The sequence below is a fragment of the Lissotriton vulgaris genome, chromosome 6 (genome assembly GCF_964263255.1).
Source record: "Lissotriton vulgaris chromosome 6, aLisVul1.2, whole genome shotgun sequence".
Lineage (NCBI taxonomy): Eukaryota > Metazoa > Chordata > Amphibia > Caudata > Salamandridae > Lissotriton > Lissotriton vulgaris.
In genome coordinates this window covers 1,582,721,272-1,582,736,903 of record NC_141694.1, presented here as the reverse complement: position 1 = coordinate 1,582,736,903, position 15,632 = coordinate 1,582,721,272, and positions in this window count along the sequence as shown.

The window sequence follows — 15,632 nt, the reverse complement described above, 5'->3', positions numbered from 1 at the left end:
CATTTATTATGGAAAATGTTTGGGGAAAAATGTAGCAATGTGTTCTTTCTATCGTAACAAATGCAAATAAATGGATATCTGTTTTTGACTGTTTTAAATAAAAAGTGACCTTTTTTGCTATAAATATCTGGTGTGGATTGTTCTTATTGTGCGATGGGGACCCAGCGGGACCGTGGCGCGAGCCGGTGTCCCCCTGGGAGGATTCGCGCAGTGGAACAATCCACCTAAGCGTGATTGGGCAGTATGGAGGAAAAGAGCGGGGCTTAAGTTGGATACTTGGGAAGTGGTGGGCGGGAATTATGTCATCGGCAAGGTGGGAGGAGTGTGGCACAGTTTGTTTGTCCCACCCACCCTCCCTCTTTTTTTGTTTTGTTTCTTTTCTTTATTTGTTTTATTAAAAAAAAAATGGTCACGTTAAGACAGTTGTTACAGTTTTATCCTTTCTTGGTTTATACTGTCATTAGGTGCTCTGTGGGGGGTCTGGATGTCTAAAGCGGGCTTATCCTTTCCCTCTGGTGGTGGGGGGAGAGTAGGAGAAAAAATGGTGATAAAAGATAATGAGGAGAAAAAACAATGGTTGGGGATTGTACAGTATTGAGGGTATTGATTGATAAGTTGTTGGGAAATGTTTTCGGTTTTACATTTATTATGGAAAATGTTTGGGGAAAAATGTAGCAATGTGTTCTTTCTATCATAACAAATGCAAAGAAATTGATATCTGTTTTTGACTCTCTTAAATAAAAAGTGACCTTTTTTGCTATAAATATCTGGTGTCGATTGTTCTTACTGCACGATGTTAAGTCGGCACGTTGTGCAATTAAAAAGGTGCAGCTAGCCGAATCAGTGCTATGAGTTAGTATCTCAGGAAAATGTATTTTGTAACAAATCGGGAATGCGATGTACAAAAAATCTCAGATAGGGGGGGGGGCAAATCATATCGTTGCTTAAATGCCAATGTTCGGTGAAATGTCATGAATAGATATACTAAGATTATTTGAGGCGGACCTGGGCAACAGTGCAAACAGCAACAGGCAGTTAGTGTGAAACCTCGTGAGCGAAAATGCATGGCGGCGCCTTCCAGAGAGACGAGTCTTACCTTGGTGTGATAAATAATTTCTCGTTAAGCAGCCAAATGGATGGAGACGACAGGTGGCAGGATGTAGTCACTAGATAGTAACTGGGTCAAGAAATAAGAAATAAGAGACTGGCTAATCTAAATTCCGACAACCGAATGCAGCTTTAACCAAAAAGGGATGGTTACCTAGATCAGTGAAGAGACTGCTTAGCAGCACAGCATCCAGCTCTAGGATCTCGAGTGGTCCGCGGAAGTATATTGTTAACTACCGCATTTGATTAGACCTATGGCTACGTTAGTCAGTGCCGATAACGCATGTGATACGGTTGAGATGGATGACGATTAGAGGGGGCGTGGCTATGTAATGACCATATCTTTTTTGCGTGTGAGAAAGGCTATATGGTGACTCTCACAAGGTTTGTTTCCAGTCTGCGATGCGTAGAAACAACAGGAAGAGAGGTCATGGACCATAGTGGAAACTATGTCTAACTCAGCTAGACTTATGATTGGTGGATAGCTTGGCACGTGATTCCCGCGTGTGCAGACGGGACGGTCTTGGAAATTGTTATGGAACAGGAAGATAGATAGCAAACTGGTTAGGACACAGGGAATTAGTTTGCAAATTAAGGGCACGCACACTCACTGCTGCGATTGGCTTGTTGAGGATTTAAATAAGGGCAGTGGCGGGAGTTCGCATTACAGCAGATTTATCGGTCTGGCTGTGGATGCGGTGTTAACGTAGGAGGCGAAGCATAGTTTTTGGAAAAGGTATGTTATCAAGCCAGCATTATTCAGAGGGATAAGTAATCAGGAAGGTATTGATTAGAAATATTGTAAGTCGATATTCGCCAGGGAGACTCATAAATGTATACATATTCATTTTAGCTACAGATTTGGATCGCAAAATATCATCGAATTAGATTTTACTGTTGGAAATGGTTCGGATTGGAATATTACGGACATAGGTGAGGTAGGCGTGTGGCAGGGGATTATGAGAAAATAAAGGGAGGTAAGGGTTGATTATGGGGATGTAAGTGACAGGATTGACATCTAAAAGACATCTAAGACATCTCCTTACTAGTTTTTCACAGATAAAATAACAGGGAGGTCGCACAATATTGTCTTTATATGTAAGAGCAAGTTGAAGATAGGAGAAAGAAATTTTATGGAACGTTGAAGGTGAGAGGCCTGACTGCTAGATGTTTTACAGAGGAACATTTAGTGGGGAGGATGAATTAACTAACCTAGTTTTCGAAAACACTGACAGTGATGTAAAATTGTGTCTCTATACAGATTTCACCAAATGTTCAGAAAGAAAGGCAGTTCTGTTTTTCAGGAAGGATCACATAAAGAATTTAGAATTTTCTTCTCGCATAATTTGTGTGTTATGAATATAGGAGTTATGTGGAATATAATTTTCTTTTTAAATTGAATGTTGAGATGTACATGAGACATATGAAGTTTAAAGACCCGAGAGCAGAGGACGGCCCGGGACCAGGGTTCGATTCCCGACGCGGCAGGTTTCTGGACCAGGGTCAGCGGACTCGATAATTCTCTCGCCTTGGTGCCCACTCTGATCAGCGATCGCACTCGGCAACTCTGGGCACTAGCTTGCCTCATCTTCACTAACGGCCCCACCAGACCACTGGGGATGCCTGGTCTCACCCTGGAGATACCCATTAAGGGACCATCTCTCAGGGAAGCCAGGAAGGGTTTCGCAGCGGTCGAAGCGCGGAGATACTCCTCCGGGAGTCGATCCTAGCGCTATATAAACTTGCAATTAATTAATTAATTAATTAATAATTAATTAATTAAAAAAAGACGTTGCCATGCTTCCGTATTTATGATAACAAATCTGTCTGGTTTAAATATTAAACCAATTAGTAGTAGGAGAAGCACATAGGATGGAAAATTATGATTTTGTTTTAGATGCACAATGTTTATGGATAACATTTGCGGAGAATGTTTAATTGATATTCTTTGTACAGGTATCTCTTTCCGATATTGCAGATTGTTAAATAGGTAGGTATTTGCATCAAGTATGGGTACAATTATCAATACTGAGGGAAACTTATATATATTTTTATTATTACATGTAATCATTGTTATATCTATTATGGATTGGATCGTGATATTATGTTTCTTATTACTTGACAGCCCTGATGTTGTCCCTAAATGGGACGAAAAGCGTAGGCTGTGCAAACCAGTAGTTGTTTGGTGTGATGTTGGATTACAAAAAAATTTCAACACTTTTGGAGAATAATTATCTTTGCAAATAAATGAACGGAATGCAAAGCTGGCATCGGGATTTCATCATTTGGACTACAATATTTTATTGTTTTTTGATTGGATATATGCGCTCCTTCTGGACTTTTTTAATTCACCACTAATCCTTTATGGGTTCCAGTGTAGTGTGCCACTCACTGAAAAAACACTTTGACACCCCATCAGGGGTAACAAGCGCTATATAAATGCAAACCGTTTTTCCCTCTTCCATCCCTCTCACTCAATCAATCAGTGGGCTGTAGAGCGTGCTACTCACCCGTGAGGGTCTCAAGGTGCTGCGGTGGGAGTGGCTCCAGATCAGTCAAAGAACCAGGTCTTGAGGTCCTTCCTGAACGTATGCAGGGTCGGGGAGCAGCTGATGTTCACAGGGAGCACATTCCAGGTTTTGGCCACGATGTAGGAGAAAGCTCTCCCACTGATTCTGTTTCTGCAGATGTGGGGGATCTCTGTCAGGGCGAGGTAGATGGAGCAGAGGTTCCTCTTGGTTACGTGGAAGGATACCCTCTTGTTGAGGTATTTGGGTCCAAAGTTGTGTAGGGATTTGTAGATGTGGGTGAGGAGTTTGAAAGTGACCCTCTTCTTGACAGGGAGCAAGTGGAGGTCACATAGGTATTGGGTCATATGCTCTTGGCACGGTGACCTGAGTACGAGTCTGGCTGCAGGGTGATGAGTGCGTGCGTAACAGTCTTTCTGCAATCATCTGGATCCACTTGAAGGTCTTACAGAGGTTGCGAAGGCAGTTGAAGGCGACTGCATTGATCTGGCGGTTCATAAAGAGGGAGGAGTCAAGGATGATGCTGAGGTTCTGGGCGTGGTCCATAGGGGTGGGTGGGCTTTTAATGGCAGAGGACCAACAGGTGTTGTTCCAGGCGGAGGTGCAGGGTCCAAGGATGAGGACCTCTGTCTTCTCTGAGTTTAGCTTCAGGCAGCTGTCCTTCATTCATCCTGCCACATCCTTCATACCTTCCTGGTGTCCTCTGGATGAGCTGGGCGTCGTTGGTGTAGGATACAATGCTGATCCTGTTTTGTCTGACAATGGGCCCGTCAAGTTTTCTCTAGGCATCTGCAGGAGCATCTGGCATCTTGAAATTCTGTGTTGAACCAGGTGGCTTTCAGCGGGTGTTGTTTGACCGGGGGGCAGAGGGGTGCGAGCTTCATGGTGCAGCTGGAGAAACAGCAGTGAAATTCTCTGGCTGCGGAGTTGGTGTTGGTCTAAGCGATGGGGGGGTGTTGACAGAGGGCGGTGTTGAGGTGGTCCTCTGAGATCTTGCTCCAGTTCCATCGAGGTGGGCGTGGGTTTGGGTGCCGTGGTGGTGTTAAAGGTAAAATTGATGCAGTGGTCGTCGGTCCAGAGAGGCTGGGTGGTGTGGCAGAAGCAGAGGTTTGTTCCTCCTGCAAAGATGGGGTCGAGGGTTTGTCCTGCTCTGTGGGTGGGTGTGTTGACGAGCTGATTTGGTCCTAGGTTGACGAGGCTGTTGAGAAGAGCAGTGAGTCTGGGTTGTTGCTGTTGTTGAGGTAGAAGTTCAGGTCCCCAAGTAGAATGTAGTCTGTGGAGGTGATGGCATGGGGAGCGGCAAGCTTGGCAATGGTGGGTGCAAGATCCTGGGGGTCTGTAGATGAGGGTGCCCCGTAGGGTGGTCCTGGGGCTTGTCTGGCTCTGGAAATGGAGGTGTTCTGTGTTAGAGTGTGGGTCACTCATGCTGCATGTGGAGAGTCGGAGAGGGGTCTTGTTTAAAAAATTGTTTTGACTTTTTACCGTTAGACTCTAGGAAAACCGTAACAGTGGCCCTAGTACTCGCACACTTGGACTACTGTAACGGTCTCCTTGCTGGAGCAAAAAAGGCTACACTTAAAAAACTTCAAAGTGTACTTCACACCGCAGCCCGACTAGTTCTAAAGCTTCCCAGAAAATCATCAATATCCGAAGCTTTAAGATCCTTACACTGGCTCCCACTTCACAAGAGAATATTTTTCAAGATGCTTATTGTCGCCTTCCGGGCTTTCAATAACTCCGGCCCAAAATACCTCACCAGACGTTTCCCCCACTACAACCCGAGTAGATCCCTGCGCTCCTCCCATGATAATCTTATCTTTCCTGCTAGGTTCAACCTGAAGACAAAAGGTGGCAAAACCTTAAATTACCTGGCCACTAAAGCCTGGAACCTCATGCCCAAAAACCTGAGATTCCAAACCCAAGAAAAACACTTCAGAAAATTTCTAAAAACCTGGATCTTTAACCTTCCCGAAGATTACACCATGGCAGCCATCTAATTCCTCAGCCACTATGAAGTAATTTGATCTCCTACCTGGAAATTCAGCGCCATGATGCTCCTTCCGGAGCGACCGCTGCGCTCTATAAATACCCCCACAAATTACAAAAAATTTTTGTGATGGCGAGTCCTCCTTCTGGGCGGAGCAGGCAGTCTTCTCTCTGGACCTTGTAGCCATCTGGGATGACAGTGGCGATGTCAGGACCAGAGGTGGCATTCCAGGTTTCCGTCAAGAAGGCGACGTCGGGTAAGAGAGTGTCGAGCACGTCCCAGATTTCAATGGCAAGTTGGTGCAGGGAGCACATGTTGAGCAGGATGCAGGTCAGAGTTTTGATGTTGTGTGTATCAGGCGATCCATCGGAGGTTGCGGGGTGTCTGTCAATGGTGAAGGATTTGCGGCAGGGTATGCACGAGAACTTTCTGAGAGTGGTGTTAGGCGTGTCTTCTGGGGTTGAGTGCGTGGAGGGAGGTGTAGTCGTAGCAGTGTGGCCTTGGCGAACCAAGGTCCCTGGCGCTGGTCGCGGCCGGGACACGGACGGGCGCAGACGAGCTTGCCTTTGGCACGACAGCGGCATGACCGCACAGCGGCCACCATGAAGTAGGGGGGAGGGACAGTAGGTAGGGAGGCAGGAACGGGGGCTGAGACCTCATCAGGGGCAGCTTATGCAAAACAAATTCCCTCTTCTTTCCCTCTGCTAGCCTTCTCAATCTAAATAACTGACTAACATATCCACCACTCAAATTACTTTCATAATTCACTATCTAATTCACCACTAATCCTTTTAAGAGTTCCAGAGTAGCATGCTAACCGCTGAAAAAGTGCTTCAACACCCCATCAGGAGTAGCAAGCACTATATAAATGCAATTACAATACAATACAATTTACCAGGAGTACAGTGTAGCCCAACAAGAATCCTTTTACTAATAGATATCTCCCATTAAAGTCCTCATACACTGCAACTGCCCTGAACAGGACCCGTTTGTGGACCAGTATAGAGACACACCTTGCATATGTGCTATAGCTGGCAACGTATCTATGAGGGCCCCAGCCTGTGGCTAAACTAGAAGGGACATTGGGGGGTAAGTGCTTTTCTTGGAGAAATGCCATATCAACCTGTTGCCTTTGCATATAATGAACTACATGCTTACATTTACAGATATTTTTAAGCTAGCAAATATTCCAGGACACCCTATCCTCCATGGTCACTGCTGCTTGTGAAAATATATGAAAGTCCTGCGTAATAGCACTTGCACAGTAATCATAGAAACATGGCTTGTGAAATCAACCCAACAAACCCAATTATCCCCACCTATTGCATGTTCTGCAGACCTTCTATTGATTGTAGCTATTAGTAGCCACAATGTTATTTTTTGCCCCACTGCAGGATTTTAATTTCCAGAAAACACAAAAAGTAAAACAGTTGACCAGAGAGTACCTTTGGACTGTATTGCCCAAGTGTTCCTGCATCGGAAATTACCGGGTATGATTATACCACATCTGGTGAGAACACCAGGCCCTGATCCAACAGGTACAGATCTACACCCATAATACCAGTGGCAGAGAACACTGACATCTGCATAGCTCACCCTCCACTGATGTCTACAACTTAATTGGTAGGCATGTGGCCAGCCAGGCCACAGCCTCCACCCTCCAAAAGACGGTCCCCTTGCTCTACCACATATACTGAGAGTAGTTAATAAATTGGATTGTTCACATTTTGTTTTTAATCCAGCACAACAGGTTCATACTGTTATTCTCTATGCTGGGCTTAATAACTTATAAAAGATTTTGCTGCGATGATGCCACCCAAAGTCAGACATTCTGGTCCCGCAGTATCCTCACACCTAAATCCGTACTACTTATCACGAAGGGCTTAATGTTAAGTCATTGTTGTAGTTTCACATGTTCCACTAAAAGCTATAACAAAGTTTAGGAAAATGCCTAGGATCTTCAATTGTTGTGTTTATTGTTTTTTTAAATGTGTTTTCATTTTTTTTATATCTTTATTGGGTTTTATTTTTCCAAATCCCCCCTCCCTCCAAGTCAGACAGGTTCAAAAAAACAAACAAACAAAGATTATTTCACATATAAACACAGAGAAATAAAGGAAATAGGATTCATAAATCATACATTAATGGCTAAATAAATTAATCAAACAAACAACCACAACATTTCCATTCTATTTGGGGAGATACAGCCAGCATCTGGGTGAATATAGATTTTGAACAGTTTATAATCATATCAAAGTAAATTTTTAGCATTTATTAACTCACGCTGGTTATTACCTTATGTTACAGGGAATTACCTAGGGACTGGGACCACTCAATTAAGGGATTCTAAATTTTTAATCCCCTGGACCTCCGTCTTCTGCTTTTCCTTTCATAAATAGCCATTTCTAAGTTAAATATAGCTAACAGTCTAGAGAACCACTGTTGGAAAGATGGTGGATTAGGGTCCAGCCAGGCAGAGGCAATACAGATTCTTAAAACCGCCATGGCGACAAATACCAGTTCATGTCCAGGCAATGGTTCTGTGAGGTTAGCTGCCCCAAGCAGAATCATTTCATTAGAGAGGACTATTTCGATTTTTAGGGCACTAGTTAAAAACCGTTCAATGCTCAGTTTTAAGAAGGATAGGTTTGCACAGGAGGAAAATATGTGTACGCTATCCGCAGTAGACAATGTACATCTAAAACAGCATGTACCCCTCCCGCATTTAGCAATTCTATCAGGGGTATAGTACATAAAGAAGCAGGTTTTATAAAACGGTGGGGCATATTACCAAGGACATTATCACCGCATTAGCGGGACTTTTTCCCGCTAATGCAGCGATAATTTTATCGCCCTATTACCAAGCTGTCGCTAACACCAGGTAGCGACAGCTGGTAGGCGATAGCGGGCATTTAGGGGCCCACTTTGCATGTCAGCGATAATTATCGCTAATGACATGCAAAGTGGGAGTGCCAAGATGTTAGCGACTGAAAACAGTCGCTAACATCTCTAACTCCTATTAACAACTTTTGGAAATATTCGCTCTAAGCGCAATATCTCCAAAAGCTAACGCCTGCTAAAAGCAGTTCCTAGCCATGTTTTCCAATGGAAGGTGGATAACATGGCTAAGAGCATTGTCACGATAATGCATGAATATCGCTGATTTTCCAGCGATATTCATGCATTTCGCAGGATTTTTACCGCTTTTGAGATAAACCTTGATAATATCAAGGTATCTCAGCGGTAAAAATCCTTGGTGCTTGGCGATATTTTTTCCCCGCTCACCAAGCAATAGCGATAATTATCGCTATTGCTTGGTAATATGCCCCCAAGTTTCCAGTTAATTGACATAAGGATAGTTTGGGATAGATTATAGGCATAATTAAATTCTTCCGTGGTGATTGCTAATTTTCCCTGCCACTTCTGTGCTGTTTTTTCAAGATTGTCCGGAAGGAGTGATAGCAAGAGAGATTATATCTCACCAATTGTAAATTTCTTGGTTTCTTTTAAGGTTTCTACTATCAATATTTTATCAAATGAGGTGTTTTCCCTTATCCTTCGTGTTAAAAAGTCTCTGATTTGCAAATATTTTGAAAAAAACCCTCCACTCCAATTGATATATTTCCCTCAAGGTTTCAAAAGAGTGTAGCCCTTCATTTGAGAAAAGACATCCAAGATGTGTGATTCCTGCCATAGTCCATCTATCAATACAGTCTCCTCTAAAGATTTCAGGGAGAGCCGGATTGTTGCCTAGTGGAGAGTAGAGCGAGAGTCGTCCTATGCCCAATAATTTCCTCACAGCTTTCCACGCTTTAAACCCCCCCAGTAAGGTCTTTAGGCGGATCTTTTTGTGGTAACTGTCATAGAGAAATCGCCATAGATAGCCTTTACTCTTGTTACCAAGTACCAGCTGATGAATTGATGGTTGGTCTTCCCCTGAGACTGTCTCGTTATTATCTAACAGAAAAAAGAGCTCATGGTTATATGAGAGCTACATGCCCAGTAATAAAGCATAAGGTTAGGTAGGGCTAAACCTCCTTTTTCTTTGGGAAGAGTCAAGAGCTTGTAGGCTCTTCTGGGTTGTGAATAGGACCAAATAAAACTAGAAAAGGTGCGCTCCATCAATTTAAACCAATATTCGGAAATCTCCAGATTAATTGCTCTAAACATATAAAGCAATCTAAGGAAGTACACCATTTTTAATGTATTTACACGGCCAATCAAGGATAAGTGTAGGTTATTCATACAGCGAAGGTCTTTCTGCATTTTATCTAGCAGGGGGCTCAGATTTAATTCGGCCACTTTATCGAGTTTGGAGGAGATACATACCCCTAGGTAGGTCGCTTTTGTTGTCACACGAGGATCAGCCATAATGCATTTATCATTTAGGACTATGTGGGTTTTACTCTGGTTGGGTCAATGTTGTAGTTTCACATGTTTGACTAAAAGCTATAGCAAAGTTTAGGAAAATGCCAAGGATCTTCATTTGCTGTGTTTATTGTTTTTTTAAATGTGTTTTCAAATGTTTAAAACATGCATGATGTACGAACACATGTATACAAAAACGCTGATAGGAATCCATGACAGCACACTATTTATTCAGCGATGTGACATGACAGCACGAAGATATGCCGCAAGTCCAGAGTATCAGGTCCTCTCCTGAACTGAATCTAAGATTGTTGTTTCATTAATTTTATCTTTGTAAGTGACAAACAAACTTCATGGACTGGCCAAGTCGTAAATAAAAAAGGTGGCTTTTCAACCAGTTGACGTTTTACCGTTATTTTGTGCACCTGATTTGAAAATGTAGTGCAGTCTCATGTCAATTGATCTATGTTAAACAGTTAAATAACATATATTGAATCATAGTCATTTTGATCTGCTCCAATTTTCATATGTGCATGGGATGTGAGTTGATTTTCAATTATGCTAAGAATTCAATATATTCTTTCTTCATTTTTAAGTTTAAGCATATGCATTGAATATGATTAACAGTTCTCTGTTGTGCACTGCAATTAATTTTACTTTAATTGATTAAAACGATTGACATTCAAGAGAGGGACTGAATGCAAATATATAGTATCAGCTTTACTTCCATGACAGTTATTGCCTATTTGCTTTGAGCAGTTTTTAGTTTGCCAAGTTCACAATGTCCTTCATTTTTATCAATAAAAGGGATTTTCAATGTACTCGTCACACCTGTCACTACCCTTTCCTACTTCAAAGGATGGCAGCTTCCTTCAATCGGAAGTCGCAGAATCACTAGCTTTCAATGAGTAATTGGTGTGTAGCTGAAAGAATGATATAATATTCTATGAAATGTGGGATTTTATGACTTGTGACACAAATCATGTCATTTAATATTTGTCATGTATGTGACAAAATCTATTTATTCAATGGCAACTATTTCTTTAATATGACCTTTCCACACATTACTTACGAAATCAACTCTCCCTCATTAATATTTGTACACAAAATACACTTCGCCCGTCAAGATAACACACATTTTTGAACGCCAGGCCGTTCAAACGCGTCCAATGAAGGATAATTTATTTGAATTCAATATATTATTTGAACAAAAAATATCAAACAACTCGACTTTAAACCTTAACGAAAAAAAAATGCAGAGAAGAGAGGAGTTATAGCACTGACCTATACCACAAAATGTTGCTGTAATATACCATCGGGTATACCAAAATAACTGAGCACCTACAGCATTCAGTTTAATGTAACCCGAAAGCTCCTTCATCTCAGATGTTACACTTGTTCCCTGGGCAATGATAGAACCTTCCTGGATAAAATCCTTAACATGACCTTAGACCTGAAGACCACAACTCAAAAAAACCTTCCTAACATGTGGTTTCAATTCGCTCAAATGGGAGCTAGTGTACGCGTAAATATTTGTACACAGCATGTGTTGGATCTCTGTCCCTCTTTTCCGCTCAGTCAATAATCTGGAAAGGGGCGACCACTCGGTCCCCCCGAACGTATGGTAGGGTGCCCTGATCCCCCCGGGAAACCATTTTGGGCGGAGGGCGTGCCCCGGCTGGTATGCCCGAAGCGGCGTAGCTGGGGCGCGCCTTTTCCCGCCCAGGAGGGGTTGTCCTAGACACCTACACCGCTGGCCACGCCCCGTGGGCGGTTCGGAGGAGGGTACACGCCCTCCAGAGGAAGAATAAAAGAGCAACAATCTAAGGAAGCATCCTCTTGTTCCTGTGCTTGGAAGCTGCACCTCCTCGTTGCACATGAGCCCGAGACGGAACAAGGAGCCAATTTTGAGAACTTGTAATTTTTGTGTTTCTCTTTTCAGTGATTCCGAAGCTTTGGATCCAGGACCTCGAGGGAACGATGCCTGGCAAGAGGGTCACAAAGAAGCTTGGGACCGAACAAATGCTTCTCATGCTGGTGAGGGACATGGCGAACATGAAGAAGCAGATGGCGGCAATGAATGGTACGGGTAGACCGAAGAAAGTCATCGGGCCAGCATTGCCGGGAGTAGTCCCTGCCGGGAGAGGTAAAAGGGCCAGGAATAGGGCAGCAGGGGGGGAAGCTCCGGTTCCCGAGTCACCTCCGGCGAGCCCGGTCAGTCCTGTGGAGGCCCCAGCTCCGATCCCGAACGCGGGACAGCCGATCCCTGTGGTAGTTACACCCGTTAACGAGGGGGATATGCCTCCCGAGCTGGCCGCCCAGTTGGCAGCATGGTTAGGCAAGAGCAACGAGGGTGCTGTGGCACCGGGAGATACGGCCGAGGAGGCCAGGTAATAATGAAGCAGTTGCGGCAATCGAGAGATGCTGCGAAGGCACCTTGTCCTCTTGTTTCCCCGCAGACTCCCTCGGGACAACCGGCGTCGAGCGTTGGAACAACGGCAAAAACAGATCCAGCTTCTGGTTCGGGTAAGCAGCCGTTGCCAATGGCGGGGGAGGGATCGTTACCCTCAAGGAGGGAAAAGGTGGTCCAACATATCCCAATTGATGTGAAAGAAAGGATTTGGGCAGATAAATATGTGAACATGTTTTCCCTTTTGACCGATCATTATGAGATAGAACACGTTAGAAATCAGAAGGAGTTGTTAAATCCGAGTGTATGGCGTGCCAAAATGGCGGGTTTCAGAGTAGATAAAACAATTGCTAATTGGGCCAGAGCGTTTGGAATGTTCACTGCAATCATGGGGGAACGTAGGCCTGAATTATTGTCAGAATTAGCTTGTTACCAGACACGTATAATGGAATTTTATGAAACGTATGAAGGCAATCAATGGATGGGTTATGATAACAAATTTCGTAAGGCCAAGGAGCACGACTCATCCCTGTCGTGGGATTGTTTCGACTCCATTTCCTGGCAGAAGCAGGTTATGCCGAACACGACGAAGTCGTCTTCTTTCGGCGGGAATGGGGGGATGCCTTCCCGCCATAATTCGGCTGCGCCCTTTCGGGCGGGCGCCAACGGTAATCAGCACACAAAGAATAATGGGAACTCGGTGGAAAAGGGGTCTGTTGGAGCTTTAACAGGGGCAAGTGCACTAGGCCACAAGGGTCATGCAAGTTCAGGCATGAGTGTGCAGGGTGCGGACAGGCTTCACACCCGAGAGTTCGTGCAGAGCCAAGAATGGTGATACAGGAGGTAGAGGAGGGGCCAAACAGGTCTAATATCGACCGAGGGGCACCGTTACCTACTCCCGTTGATATCATGGCAATGATCCCTTGGATGAACGAATACCCTGATCATGTCTCCGCCGGGGTGTTGCGAGACGGTTTCTCATATGGTTTCCGCATCCCAGCGGGGGATTTTCGGGGGGAAGCACAGTGTAAAAACCAACTATCGGTTCAGCAAAATATGGAGGTGGTACAGGCAAAGATTGCAAAGGAGGTGGCCCGAGGTCGGGTTGTGGGTCCATATGGGAACCCGCCAGTTGTTAACTTTGTTTGTTCACCATTGGGAGTAGTCCCCAAGAGGGACCCGGGTGAGTTCAGGTTAATCCATAATTTGTCCGCTCCTAGGGGTCTTTCGGTGAACGATGCGATCGACCCGGGAGTATGTTCGGTGCGGTACGCATCCTTTGAGGAGGCCGTCGGCATGTTGAATCGCCTGGGGCCCGGAGCGCTGATGGCTAAATCAGATATCGAGTCAGCGTTCCGGTTGCTCCCGGTACACCCACAGGATCAGCGTCTTTTAGGTTGTATGTTTCAAGGACGCTACTACATGGATAAATGTATGCCGATGGGTTGCTCCATTTCTTGTGCGTATTTTGAGAAGTTCAGTTCTTTTTTGCAATGGGCGTTCACCAGAGCCACGGGCTTTACGCAGGTTATGCATTACCTTGATGATTTTCTGTTTCTGGCGACAGCTGGGGACACGGAATGTGCACAGGCTTTGAGGGAATTCTGTAATTTCATGAAACGATTTGGCGTGCCACTGGCACCAGGCAAGACGGTAGGGCCATCTACTTCACTCGAGTTTCTGGGAATTGAGCTCGACTCTATAGAGGGGTGCTTCCGTTTGCCCAAGGGGAAGGTAATGAAATTTAAAGCCTCACTTGAAATGTGCCTAGGCGCGAAAAAAGTAACCCTCCATCAGTTGCAACAAGCTGTGGGTCAGCTTAACTTTGCCCTTAGAGTGATACCGATGGCACGCCCCTTTTCCCGCTCTATCGCACAAGCCATGGTTGGCCTCAAGGAAGGGCACCACCGCACACGACTGTCAGCAGAGGTTCGCCAGGATATGTGCATATGGCAGGCATTTCTGGCGGATTTCAACGGTCGCGTCGTGTGGAACAAACCGCCAGCTTCCTCCGAGGAGCTGGGGTTGTGGACCGACTCGGCAGGGAGCGTAGGCTTTGGCGCCATCTTTGGTAATCAATGGTCGGCACGAACATGGCCGGCGTGGTGGCACGATAGCGGGCTCACAGGTAACATTGGGTTTCTCGAGCTGTTCCCCATTCTGGTGGCATTGGAAACATGGCCAGAGGGGTTTCGTGATCGCACCGTGGTTTTCTGGTCTGATAATATGACTGTTGTTGAATGTATCAATAATCAGGCAGCACGCTGCAAATGGATTTTGAGATTGCTGAAAGAAATTGTCCTGCTATGTATGAGACTAAACGTCCACTTTAGGGCAAGACATGTGCCTGGGGTACTGAACCAGGCGGCTGATGCACTCTCTCGTTCCCACATGCAGGCCTTCCGGGGTTTTCTGCCCTCAGCGGACTTGGTGGCGGCACCATTTCCCGAAGCTCTCTGGTCTCTCGGTGCCCCGGATTACAAAACCTCGTGGGAGAGAGTCTAGCACCCAGGACAAGGAAGGCATATGAAGGGGCGTTCCGTTCCTATTGGGAATTTTTGGGTTCAGCTAGGGGGGAGCATTGGGGGCAGGAGGAGTATGTCCTGAAATTTCTGGTATCACTACACACCGATCATTGGCAACAGCCAATAGGCACAGGGCCGCCATTGCCTTCATGGCGCAGGCTCATAGCATCCAGGATCCCACATCGTCCTTTCTCGTAAGGAAGGCGCTTCGTGGGTGGCAGCGCCTTGAGGGTCGTAGAGTGGATGAGAGGCACCCGATAGGTTTGGAAAGGTTGTCCCTGTTAATGTCCGTACTCCCTGCGACATGTTCATCTCAATCAGGGACAGTGCTGTTCCGGGCCGCTTTTGCATTAGCATTCCATGGGGCTATGCGGGTAAGCGAGCTGGTAGCGAGGAATAAGCAGGATACGGGGGGAGGTCTGTGTCGAGAACACATTCAAATTAAAGGTGAGACGATGGTAGTCTCAATAGCCAGGTCCAAGACCGATCAGGGAGCGATCGGGGACTGTGTGGTAGTCCAGCGGATTCCAGGGTCTCCCATGTGCCCGGTAAAATGCGTGGAGGAGTATTTAGCGCACAGGGCGGCATCATGGGGGGGAAGCTTGCTGAGGCACACCGACGCCACCCCACTGACTAGGTTTCAGTTCCAGCGGGTGTTAACAATGGCAATCGCAGCAGCGGGCTTGAACCCGAGCGATTTTGGGACC